The following is a 10,375-nucleotide window of genomic DNA, read 5'->3' on the forward strand; positions in this document are numbered from 1 at the left end:
ATTTGATAATTTATATATGAATTTTTCAGCGGACAGTAGGAAGGTAAGGCTTAGCCTCATCTCAGATGGGTTTAATCCTTTTGGGAACAAGAGCACATCCCACAGTACTTGGCCTGTAATGCTAGTACCATACAACTTGCTTCCTTGGATGTGCATGAAACAAACTTCTTTTATATTATCCTTGATTATTTCAGGTCCAAGTTCACCTGAAATGGATATAGATGTTTACCTGCAACCTTTAATTGATGAATTACATGAACTATGGAATGTAGGGATACAAACATTCAATGTCGCCCTGAAAAAGAATTTTATGCTCAGAGCACAGTTGATGTGGACAATTAATGACTTCCCCGCATACGGAGACTTGTCCGGGTGGCCTGCTAGGGTGGAAAGGCATGCCCTTGCTGTATGCATGCAACAAAGTCTAGACGGTTAAAACACGGGAATAAATTTTGCTTTATGGGGCATAGGCGATACTTGCCTATAGATCATCCGTGGAGGCGGAACAAAAGGACATTTGATGGTAACAAAGAACTAGAATGTGCCCCTGATGTGCCAGGTGCAGATGAAATCCTAAAACAGTTAGAAGGGATGGTATTTGGGGATGAGAGTACCGGTAAGTCAAAGCCTACTGATAAATCCAAAGAGGAAGAGGACTCATAATGATAATGTAGTGTGGAAGAAGAAAAGTACTTTCTTTAGGTTGCCGTACTGGAAAGATAATTTATTACGGCACAATCTTGATGTTATGCACATAGAGAAAAATATGATGGACAACATAATAGGCACACTGTTGGGCATCAAAGGGAAAACGAAGGACAACCTCGAAGCACATGAAGACTTGCAAGAAATGGGTTTTAGACTTACACTTCATCCGTTCATGAAAGATGGGATAATCTATATGCCCCCAGCTTGCCACACGATGTCCAATGAAGATAAAACAAGTTTACTGAAAGTTCTTTGAAATGTAAGGGTGCCCGACGGATATGCCTCAAACATTTCCAGGTGTGTACGACTTAAAGACCGGTCGATTTCGGGTATGAAGAGCCATGACAGTCACATACTGATGCAACAGCTTCTCCCTATTGCATTGCATGCCACGTCACTACCAGATAAAGTGGTTAGACCTCTTGTTGAGATGTCTGCAATCTTCAGAGGCATTTGTTAGACGGCATTGAGTGCAGAGGATATGAACCGTATTAAGGGTGACGTCTGTATCACTTTGTGCAAGATGGAACAGGTATTCCCACCCGGGTTTTTCACGAGCATGGTTCATCTTGTCATGCATCTTGTCCGTGAATGCCACCTCGGTAGACCGGTACAGTATAGGTGGATGAATCCGGGAGAGAGGTAAAGTTAATTCGACGTAAGAGTTACATTTTTTTGCCCTTCATTTATTTAAAAACAATGACTAAATGCAATGATTGACTGATTTTATATGTAGGAGCCTTGGGGGTTTCAAATCTAATGTGCGCAATAAAGCGGCTCCTAAGGGTTGCATTGCAGAGGGCTACAATGCAACTGAGTTGGTGACGTTTTGCTCTCATTATTTAGATAACGTACCAACATTTCACAATAGGCCGCAAAGAAACCTGGATGGGTCTAAAGGGGTGGGGACACGAGTCGATCTCGACAAATGCACATTGACTCAGATCCACCGTTATATTATGTTTAACTCGGACGAGTTTCTATAATTACGGATGTGATTCGGGTTAATAGCATAACATGTTCATTTATCTTACACCCTTAGTTGTGGATTATAATTTATTGATTTAATTTGAAATTGTAGGATGCACATGGATATTCTTAGGGAACCAAGAACTAGGGGGCGACTAACGGACGATCAGTTGGAAACCCAACATGTTGAGCAATTTTGCCATTGGTACCGTGACTACGTAAGACTAATGTCATGTGTACGTACTAACTTAATAGTATTTGCTTCTTATTTCTATTCCCTCACCACACTAACTATGTGTCTTTCATTGTATTATACTCACAGGTCGATCGTTTGGACGATCGACGCAAGAATGAAATGGGTCACAAACTAGTAATGCATTGTAGAGGGTTGATGATCTCAGCAGTCCAATGTAATAGATATGTTGTCAACGACAAGTTGTTTCGCACTCTTGCACATAATGTGGGAAAGAGGTCGCAAAATAGTGGAGTGTGCGTGCCGACTGTTGACGGCCAAATATACTTCGGGAAGCTAACCCAAATACTTGAGGTGGAGTATTATGACAGGACGAAGTATGTTCTGTTAAAGTGTGATTGGGCGGACAACACATTGGGCAGGGGATACGAGGTGGACGAGTATGGCTTAACATTTGTGAACTTCAAAAACCTTGTCCATAGGGGAGAGTTGATTACTGATGAGTTATATGTGCTGACTTCTCAAGTGGAACAAGTTTTTTACGTCGAAGATGAAAGGAACCCAGATTGGGCTTGCGCTATAAGGACAAAACCTAGAAACGTATACAACGTTGGTCAGGGTCAAAGGCCTCATGATGATCATGTCAACTACCACGAGAGTGAACCACTACTATTAAACAGAAATCTTGATGATTAGCATGATGACGTCGAATACGTTCGACCAGATTTACCACCGATCGAAGCGTATGTGATCATATTATATTTGAATATTGTGTACATGTAAAGCTTTGTTATCTATTTATACATTGATTGTCATTCATTGGTTTGATGGCGTATATTTAAACATTGATTGCATATTTGCTACATTGTACACATAACTAATCTGTGACATGCTTTATTTCGCAGGGTAGTATGAGTACTCGAGGGAGGACGACAAGATGACAGAGGACACAGTCTTCTACGCCACAGACTACAGGTGGACATGGGTCGAGACCGTACGACCCTAATGATAGTGAGGCGCAGGACGTTGCTATGCTCCTGAGGTAGCAGTCAAGGTATCGACCGATACTTCCAGAGCATGTGGACGGGCAGCCCCCTGCGACACATATTTATGTCTTCAACATTGAAGATATTGCAGGCCCCTCGAGTCAAATAGACCCGACTTGGCTTGACCCATCCCGTCCGACAGGTCTTACCCAATTCGGATGTCGATATGAGCCTAGTCCTCCTTGCGAGTCAGGCGAATCCCTGCGTTTGCCATCCCTGCCGCTGACATTGACCCAGCGAGGTTTGTTGCCGCACGGCTATTTTGATCGGCCGCCACACTGCAGTGCACACATGGATGATAGTGATATGCAGGCCGATGGCGATATGGAGGATGAGACAAACGACCCATTGGACCTCCAGCCCGTTGGACCTACTGGGCAAGTGTTTGGAGTCAGAGAGGTTCGGACGATAGATATGTATGCTAGTCAAGGTTGAAATATATATGTATTTGTTTATGCATATTATTCTATATATGTAGTTATAAGCATTCACTTCCAATTAATGTCGGTACTTATTTTTGTGTGTGTTAAACATCAATGCAGATTCACAAGATAAAATTGAAGTATTGTATATAAATGAGTCGCGCAAGGTGTGGGACATCCCCTCGGGAAAAGGATTGTGATGGAATATAATGGATTGTGGCAGCCAATAGGACAAAGCGGGTCAAAATTTAGGCAGGTGATGGGCAAGACTGCCAGGAGCGGGGCTTTCCTCAGGATATTTGACGACTGGTTGAAGGTACCCGACAACACGGAGGAGGATTTATGGAGCTCATTGATGGTATGTGAAACGTTATGATATTCTTAATTTACAATCATATGTACATAGCAGCTATTTTACTTATTTTGTGAAACAAATAGTTGATGGTGAAAGTACAATGTAGGGTTCATAATTTCCCAATTTCAAACTTATGCAGATGCAGTTCTATACCCCGCTTGGCTTGGACATTTAGGCAATCAAGAAGGACGCATTCCGTGACATGGGCGAGAAGTTGAGGCATTGGAGACATGACTTGAGAAAGAAACTCAGTATTCAGCACGATGAGACACCTGTGACAGTGAAGCGGAGGATGTGCAAGCTCCTTGGAGGGTACAACAGAGCAGACGTGGATACATTGTTGGAGAAATGATGCAATTTATCCTATCAAGTAGGTCATTAAGTTAATTTCAATTGTGTAGTTTTAGTAATTGTAAATATTATAAAGATGACTCACATATTAATAACGTATATATGTTGTGTACGCATAAGACTATGCTCAGCATATGAGAGAGATATAAGCATTGAATAAGACACCACACTGCACCGGCTCGAAGAGCTTGGCAAGGTTATCAAATGAGGAGGTATGTTTGCCATTTACCATTTATATAAATATATATGTCATCATTAATTTAATATACATACTAACATATGTTTGTTTTTTGGGTTTTTAATTACAGCTAATTACTACAGGCAGGGCCCCTACTTGAGCGAAGGCTTACATCAAGTCCTATCGAAAGAAAGACGGTAGCTACCCAAATCAGGAGGTTGAAGAGAGAGTTGTATGTTGTTTACATCCTTTATCTCTCATTTGTATTTGTGTATATAAAACTTATTTATGATTAACACATAAAGAACAATGATTGGATGTAATGTAACATACATGTGAGGATGGAGGAGCTATTGGAAAACGATCCTGCGGAATTGGTAGACGCTCCTCATGGGACTATTCGGTGGGTACCGAACGACGCATACGCCCAGGCGTACGGCTCTAAGCCTGAATATGCGGGTCATGTTCGGGGGGTTAGTAAGAATATTCTCCCTGCACACGGCTACATCCACTCTTATTATACACCATCGCAGTCACGCTCACAGAACCTTAGAAGCTCGAATGTCTCGCAAATGATTGAAAGAACACTCGAAGCTGAAAGAGAGCAGCACAGGATACATATGGCTGCACAGTTGGCCCAGTAGAGGATTAAGATTACTGCGGAGGTGACCCCGCAGGTTATCGCACAGATGGCTGCACAGATTGTGGAGCAGATGGCGGTATATGAGACCCGATTTCGTGTGCTTGAGGGCTCGAGACATGTCTCCGAGCCGGAGGTGACCAATGTTAGAGCTCCGCACGACATAAAGTCCCCAGTCCATGTGATTGTGAGGTCCTCAGTTGTAACATCCCCAGCTTGTTAAGGCCGAGTTTGCTACTTTTCTTCTTTCACAACAAAAGTTCTTGCAAAGATCTATAAGGTCTATCAGAGTACTTGATTTTGAAAGATACGAAAAATGCATAAAACATTTTTCAAGAGATTTTATTACAAGCGAAATTAGAAAACATTAAACTTTAGTTGCGGAATATCATATCATTACAATAACTTATATGAAAAGACTTTGAAAATTAATAATTATTCCCACCCCATTCCGGCCTTCTATTCCAGCATCCTTTCTACCTGAAAACAAGAAATAAAACTGAATGAGCCCAAAGGGGGCCCAGCAAGTAAAATCCACAACCATAAATAGTTTTACTCCTTTATCTCAGTTTTGAAAATCGTTTTCGCAAATAAATATAATTCTAGCCATAATAATATCTGTATGTACGGTTGCATCTCCCGTAACATATACATACTATTACATCTAGTAATAGATCATCGTTGTAAATCATCTTTATAAATCATCATCATAATGCATCATTATAAATAATCTTTGTAAATCATCATAGCATATCATCGTTGAAAATATAGTATCATTTTCTCATAATAGGGCCCATGTACACTATTACCCCTGTGCACGAGGGTTGCGGGTCCTTGTGACCATGGCACTGAACTGTGGCCACAGCCATGCCCGACCGTCAATTAACTCTTTCTTGGTGCACTCAACGGTCTAGTTGATGGAATACCACCTTCTGGCATAGCCTCCTTCAGTGGTTTCGCCTCCATCCGAGTATCGGTACCGAACTCTCATCTTTACTTATCTTGGGGCCAAAAATACTCTCCTCCATACATGTGCCCTTATTTCATAAACATTTATCTCATCTCTTGTACTTTTCTTTGTACTTCTTTTGATGCATCTTAGGGCAACATGTAGGAGGGTTTATCATCTTTTTTCTTTCTTATAATCATCATCATTTTTCAACTTTCTTTTCTCAAAATGGAAACCTTTTCAAATATAAACTTGTTGTACTTAGAAAGCGTTTAAATAAATAGAAACTTTTTAGATAATTCTTTTAGAAATCCTTCATGCATGCAACATAACTTCATAATACATAAATAAAATAATCATTTACAATTTACTAAAGAATGAATAAATAGCATGACATGAAGTAATTTTAGAAGGGGTAGTGAATTTACTTACCTCGAGACTGAAGCTAAAAGTGGTATGAAGGAATCTAGTTGCTCCAATATGACTAACACCACTAGTATATCTTTTGAAACTAATTTCTAAAGTCCGCTATCTCTTGTGTTCTTTCTTTCTTGTAGCGCTTGGTCTCGCCCTTTCTCTCTCTGTTCTGAGTAAACACTCTTAGAAAGAAGAAAGACCGAGTAAAAAGCGGAAGAAGGAAGAATATATGCAAGAGATGGGAGAGGAGATGAGTGGTGAAAATTCTGAAGGAGAAGAGCTCTATTTATAGGAGAAAATCAAACACTATTCTACCGTCAATTTACAATTATACCCTCATTTTACTATTTCACCAACCCTATACTATTTCACCAACCCTATACTATTCTACCTTCAATTTACAATTATACCCTCATTCTATCTTCAATTTACAATTATACCCTCATTTTACTATTTCACCAACCCTATACTATTTCACCAACCCTATACTATTCTACCTTCAATTTACAATTATACCCTCATTCTATCTTCAATTTACAATTATACCCTCATTTTACTATTTCACCAATTACCATTCTCTAATTACCACTCTCATAAATTTTCCAAGAATTAAAAATCCTTAGCTACAATGGATATTAAAATAACATCATTATCAAAATAATCTATTTAAATAGCTTTGAAAATTCTGGGACACTACATCAGTAGCTAGCCGATTAGGTAAAACTATATTAGTTTTTGTTTTTCTTTAAGTAATACTATCAACTTCTGAAATGACTATCAGTTTAACAGTTAGTAATTTTGTTTGGTAATCACACTTTGTTCGTATGTTTTTGGAACACATGCATGTGTATAACACATTTACACCATAATATGTGTGGATGACGTAAGGCTAGAAACTGACGACAGCGATCAAAAAGAAAACCCACAACGGACCCCGAGTGGACAAAAGTCTCGCTTATCAAGACAATGTACCACTGGTTCAGCAAGCCTGTACGTATACATATGACTTAATAAGAAGTTATTATCGAATATTTATAAATAGCGTATATACTTAACTCAAAATACTTGAAAATTAGGAATACAAATTAATATGTGTTGTGGTTATGGAAATGCTGGATACGCGTAGATCATATATATGTTTCATAATTTCAGATCATTTTCACATTTTGAATGGATTATCATTGAAACTATGTATATACCCTAAGGTGTGTGTTGGCAGTGTAGATATAACGTTGAAGTTGTTTGTCTGACATTTATACACGTCACTAAACCTGAATATTATTGAGTATGACCTTCGTATACTTTGACATTGCTAATCGCTTAGAACTTGATGATTCCTGATTGATTATTCAAGTGTTTGTTTGCTGATTGATTGTTGTTTAATCATTTGCAGTGAGTGCGGAGAATTCGACCCATCATGATGGTGTTCAGTCGGTTTTTTGTTGAGGTGTTTGTACGTAATGTATTCGTGAATCACTTAAGTTGTATTTCTTATGTTTTGTTGATGTATATATATATAGTTGGAATTATTTATTTATTAACAATGTTGATGTATATAGACAATGATGTATATATGTATGTTTTGTCGACATCATCTCGATTGATAGTTCGGATACGACTTGAGAAATGATGCATGTTGAAAGCAATTGATGTCGGGAAATGGATGTATGTTGATAGCAATTGATGTTGAAAAATGGATGTATGTTGAGAAATACATCCAAATGGATGTAATAGATATGGATGTATGTTGATGTTGGTAACAATAACAATTGATAGCTATTGTTATCAGGTGTACAAATAAATAAATTTCGAAGAAATTTATTAAAGACAAATTTATTTATTTTGCATGGTTTTGTAACGTGTCAATTTTGACACGTTACTAACGTTTAGTAAGGTGTCAATTTTGACACGTTACTACAGTTTAGCAACGTGCCAAAATTGGCATGTTACTATTTAGTAACGTGCCAATATTGACACGTTACTAATATTTAGTAATGTGCCCAAATTGACACGTTACTAAAGACACGTTAAACTTTAGTAACGTGTCAATTTTGACACGTTACGAAAAGCTTAGTAACTTGTCAATAGGGTTGGCACGTTTCTAACTAGTAACGTGTTAAAATTGACACGTTTCTAAAATGGATTTAGCAACACCCAAATTATTAACACATCAGACACGTTACTACACACGTTACTAAAATATAGTAACGTGTCAACCCTATTGACACGTTACTAAACTACCGTTACAAGATATACAATTTTTTGTAGTATCATTTTGTGACTTTTTTTTAAAAAAATTTTTAAATTATAATTTCGAAGTTTAAAAGTATTTGATCAGTTTCTTTTCCCTTTACAGGTTGGGCCATACAAAAGATTAAGGGCGGTAAGTTTTGTGAAGAGTGTTCCAAAGTCATCTTCAGGAAAGATTTTGCGAAGAGTACTCATTGAGAAAGTCCGATCCAACATATAAAGGTACCAAGCTCTCATAAAGCACTTGTCCCCCCCTTCAAGCCTTAACCAAGGCCAGCCTATCTTGTCTTTAACAAATGACTAGATCGACAAGGTGAATTATTGTTGTGCCGAATATCACCTAAATTAATTGACAATATTCAGTACGTTTTAACTCGCAAGTGCACAAGATCAAACGATAGTATAGTGCAGCAAATATGAGATCATTCCCTCGAGGATTGTTGATTTTATTTAGAATTGATTTTCTAACTTAAATATCAAGATTGTCACAAAATTGATATACTGAAAGAGATAAAGATAAATGAAAGTGTTAGAGGTTCGACATTCACTACTAATCAGACTCATTAAGATAACAATATGCCAATGCGTCAATCATACCAGTATATTTAATGTTTGCCAACCTAAGGGCATGGGTATATACTACTTAAGCTATTGATCTCCCTAAACAACGAATTAGGCATGGGTGTCTACTTTAATTCTTTTATTTCTCAAAAGATTTAGCATGGGTGCCTACTAAGTTGTTCTTTAAGAAAGTATAAATCTATGGAAATCGACAAACACATAAAACCTAGGGCATGGGTGTCTACTCCCGGTTTTCCATGTTGATTAATCCAAGTACCCCAATGACGAGATTCCTTGTCACTCTATTAAGCCTAGGACTCGGTCATTCAAATTAACTTAAATAACAAATCCATACCACGTGCATATGTTGATGAGGCACATTCATATGAAACCTAGGGCATGGGTGCCAATATTGAAATCCTAAAAATACATGATTAGAGCTTTAATCTAGCCCATAACTAAAGAGTTAGTTATACATAATTAAAATAAAGGGAAAAGAAAGAACCAAAAACGATTCCTAGAAAAGTAGCCTCAAATTCCTCTCTCCAAAGACTTGTCTCTGGAATTGTATATCTTTCTATGAGGCTTAGAGGTCTATTTATAGGCTTAGGAAAGACCTAGAAACCCTAGTAAACCTATTAAAATCGGAGGTCTAACTTTTCCTAGTCCAAACAGGATTAGGAAAACCTAATTTGGGGTGAAAAAGGAGTCAGGCCACATCTGGGCACCCCGAGTGCGCTTGATCGCAACGTTAATGCGGTCGATCGTAGTTGTGCGATCGATCTTCTGTGTTGGGCGCTCGAGCACTAATGCGCTCGAGCCTAGGTCTTCTGCGCTCGAACGCACGCTTCAGCTTTTCCCAAATTGCCCTTTTATGCTCAAACTTTCTGGAGATGCATCATTTTCTTCCATGACCTACAAAAACACAAAAAACACAAAAAGAAAAAAGAAAAAAGAAAAAAGAAAAAAGATATTTAGGTAGGCTTTTACACTTTACCCATTTCATTATCTTGTATTTTTGTCCTAATGCATTTGATGTTTATCCCTTCCCACAGATCAATCATTTTATTGTGGAGAGCTTTGTGGAGAAGAGAGCTTTGTTGGAGAAGATTGACGTGCATGGATTTGGCTTAAGTGCTATAAAATTTTTTTAATACATCTATTGTAATTTTTTAAACGTCTAAATTTATTTATTTATTTTTCTACTTTCTCTTTCTCATAAAAAAAACTTAAAATTAAATCTAAGCCCATGAAAAATCTCACCTAAGCCAAATTCGACATGCATCGCAGCTAGAGGTTACTCGGTATAGTGTTATGTGAATGATTTCGCAAACAC

The 10,375-nt window shown here is 38.1% G+C and overlaps 1 pseudogene; it reads left to right on the forward strand.

The window, feature by feature from the left end:
• Nucleotides 1-922: 922 nt before the first annotated feature.
• LOC148583409 (uncharacterized) lies at nt 923-2,653 on the forward strand (annotated as a pseudogene).
• The last annotated feature ends 7,722 nt before the right edge of the window (nt 2,654-10,375 follow it).

Source organism: Corylus avellana, chromosome 10 (assembly GCF_965113065.1).
Source record: "Corylus avellana chromosome 10, dhCorAvel1.hap1.2, whole genome shotgun sequence".
Classification (NCBI taxonomy): Eukaryota; Viridiplantae; Streptophyta; class Magnoliopsida; order Fagales; family Betulaceae; genus Corylus; species Corylus avellana.